The sequence below is a fragment of the Amblyomma mixtum genome, chromosome 2, assembly GCF_055824585.1.
Source record: "Amblyomma mixtum isolate Tamu chromosome 2, ASM5582458v1, whole genome shotgun sequence".
Taxonomy (NCBI): Eukaryota; Metazoa; Arthropoda; class Arachnida; order Ixodida; family Ixodidae; genus Amblyomma; species Amblyomma mixtum.
In genome coordinates this window covers 198,966,381-198,970,139 of record NC_143013.1, presented here as the reverse complement: position 1 = coordinate 198,970,139, position 3,759 = coordinate 198,966,381, and positions in this window count along the sequence as shown.

Sequence of the window (3,759 nt, the reverse complement as noted above, 5' to 3'; positions counted from 1 at the left end):
TTGGGACGTTAAACCCCAATAAACCGAAACCAAACCTTGAGCCTTCGTGGTAGCGTCTCCGCTTCAAACGCCAAAGGCCCTGGTTCGATTCCCAGCCTCGACGCCGTTTCTTTTTCGGTACTGACGCCGAAACGCGGACAAATCTGCCGACGCGGCTTCCGACACGGATGCCGACACGGGCACGGCTGCTCACGACAGTATTAGAGGCTATCGCCTTAAAATAGCGTCCCCTGTCCCCGTCGTATCGTTTGGGACCCTGCTCACATGAGCCTTGAGGGAAATGAGGCAGCTGACGCCGCCGCCCGCGCGCTCTCCCACCGGACATACCCCTCCGACCCCAACGATCAGGAACTCGAATTCACTCCAGCTTACTCCTTCAAAGACATTACTTTACTTTATCAATCAGGTGCTCGGGGAGAGAGGGGAGATCTTGGGGTATCTGTTGTTTAAGCCTGCGTCTTCGCTTTGGCGGACGGGGTTGTTACGACACGCGTCTCTTCTCTAACTCTTCCTTCCTATCTTTTAACTCTCCTCTAACTGCAACGAGGCAGCGGTGGTGGCTCGGCTCGAGCCAGTCGGTAGTCTCGTGCACCTTCCTTTTCACCCTTCTCTCAGTCACAACAACAACGGCGGCGGCTATGCGTCTCGGTTCGGGCGGTGCACTTATCGAGATCAGCCGCCACTGATCCGAGTACCCGGGTTCGTACCGGACCGCGGTGGCAGCGTTTTGATGGAGGCGAAACACAAAAGTAGCTGCGGTTCAACTACTGCTGAACCAGGTCAAAGAGCAAAACCTATGGCGTATCGGGCAACCTTCACTCCCCCTGGCAAGACAGCAACAGTAACGCCACCACCCGGAGAAGCAGAGTTCCCAGCTCTCAGCGCTTCATCTGGCAGCGCCGCCTGCAACCAACCCAAGGTAGGCAGCTGGGCGAGGGTCGCCTCCTCTCCTTCCCCTCCTCCCTCACCAGCACCGCCGAGACGCAGGAACTCAAGCGCGAGCTCAAAACGAAAAACTAGCCAGCGAGCTTAACTCGCTCAAATCCCAATTCCATACTCCACCCGCGTCGAGCGACGAGGCAGAAAACATGACAGGGAGATCCCTCCTCCTGTGGAGAGTCGCGCCGCGGCCCTGGAGACCCGGGTGACCGCAATTGAAACACAATTGGCTGACCTCCCCAAAATTATCCATGATACCATCGCGCGTCAGGTGGAGAGTGTCATCGCACAGGTGACACAAGCCGTAACGCACATTATCCAAAAATGGATAAAAGACAATCCGCGCGTCCTTAAACGCGTAGGACCCATCAGGGACGCTAACCGCCCCTCAAAATTCAATAGAGCTATTCCCGATGAGTTTGACTTTTCGGAAGACTCCTGCACGTCTGCGCCGGGCACTAGCGGACTGGGGAGTATTAACAACGTAACCCCACCCTCTGCCTCCGACCATGGCCCCCAACCCTAAGTCGCGAGCAAGAGCAACTCAGCAGCTTACAATAACGCAGTGGAACTGCCGAGGTCTCAAGGACCACAAGAAGCGGACTCATCTCCGCCTCTATCTTGAGACCTTTGAGTTTCTCGTCGCCGTGGTTGCCCTTCAGGAACCCGGCGCCGGTGCCAAACTAACAAACTACACTACATTTCAACACAACCCGCAGACATGTATACTTGTTCACAAGCGATACACTGCGCAGGAGGTCACACTTCCCACAACACCGTCTTTCCCATACACGATGGTTTCAGTGCTGCCCCTAAAGCGGTCTGACCCACCTGTACACATTCTAAATATTTACTGCCCACCGAAACTTAAGAACGTCACGTTCAATGAAATTTTCACTCAAGCTATGCAGGTGGCGGGTAGGGATCCCCTCCTAATCGTCGGCGATTTCAACGCCCCGAGCAGGCTATGGGGGTACCCCCGGGAGGACAGTCGTGGGAGGAAGCTTGCGGAACTTCTTTCCACACTTGGACTCACCCTGCACACTGACCCCGCCAACCCAACACGTGTCGGCAATTCCATTCAACGAGATACTTAATTGCCCGGACCTCACATTTACACGCAACATACGGCATGCCCACTGGCTGAATACAGAGGACACTCTGGGTAGTGATCACTGTATAATCAACACAACCATTTACATGCGTCCCCTGAAACGCCCACTAAAACAAGCTCGTATCCCTGACTGGACGACTTTCCGCACCTCTCTACCTATTGTAGACCCCCTCCAGTCGGGATACGACGTCTGGTCCAGATCGCTCACGTCTACACTCACACAACACGAACAGCAGATACAGCTCACAGAAACACAAACAGACGTGGACAACCACCTTATTCACCTTTGGGAGGCCCGTCGCAGCCTCACGAAGCGATGGAAGAAACAGAAACATAACAGACGCCTAAAGAACCGCATCCTCGAACTCACACAACAGGCAGCGGAATATGCTACTCAGCTAGCCGACACTAACTGGGTGGACCGGTGCAACACGGCTGCTCGCCAGATGTCTGGCCGCAACACGTGGCGCCTGTTCCGCGCTCTCATCGATCCAATACAAACACACACGGAAACCCAACGCCAATTACATAGGGCCTTGCACAACTTTACAGGAACGACAAAACAACTAGCGCACACGCTCAGGGATCGCTACCTGTGCACCACTAAGGACCCCCGGCAGGCGGCGTACTCGTATGCAGGCGAAGAGAACACGAAGCTGGACAAGCCTTTCCAACTCCACGACCTCCGGGCAGCCTTAAGCAAAATGAAGCGGGGCACTGCACCCGGGCGCGACAAGGTTACGGTCAAGCTCTTGGCCAACCTTCCCGACGCAGCCTACGCCGCGCTCCTCAAATACATCAATAGCATTTGGGACGGAGAGACTCCTCTCCCTCTCGATTGCAAATCCGCTCTCGTGACCTTTATTCCGAAGGCCGGCAAACCTATTGATGTGGAGAACCTTCGCCCCATCTCCCTCACGTCTTGTGTCGGCAAGCTGATGGAGACAATGGTGCGCGACACTCTCCGATTTTCTCGAAACACAGCACACTTTCGCGGACACCATGTTCTGTTTTCGCCCTCACAAGTCTGCACAGGATATACTTCTGCAGCTTCACCACGACATCTTAGATCCTGTCGAATGTCCCCACAACGACAAGGTGGTCCTGGCCTTGGATCTTAAAGGCGCATTCGACAACGTCAAACACGAAGTAATCCTGGACCACCTCAGTAACACCAACTGTGGCCACAAAACATTCAACTACATAAAACAATTTCTTACAGACCGTCAAGCCTACATACGCATACAAGATGCGGAACACGGGCCATACACCATCGGCTCGAGGGGAACACCTCAAGGCGCGGTCCTGTCTCCCCTCCTCTTCAATTTGGCAATACTTCATCTTCCCTCCAAATTGTCCTCTTTGCCCGGGATACATCACGCTCTTTATGCGGATGACATTACAATCTGGGCCACGCAAGGTAACCTGGGCCACATGGAATCCTGCCTGCAAGCAGCGGCGACCCTAGTCGACGACTACGCGGCCTACTGCGGACTCCAGTGCGCCCCATCTAAATCAGAATTTGTGCACATACGTCCCTCCCCTCGGGACACAACTCCGCTTTGCATCAGTCTCCCCTCGGGACCGATCCGGGAGTCCAAGGAGATCCGCTTCCTTGGTCTCTTCATACACCACCAACGCAGAGTCGACACCACCCTAGCCAAACTTCGCACGGTGGGAGACCAGGTGGGCCGCATGGTCCGCCG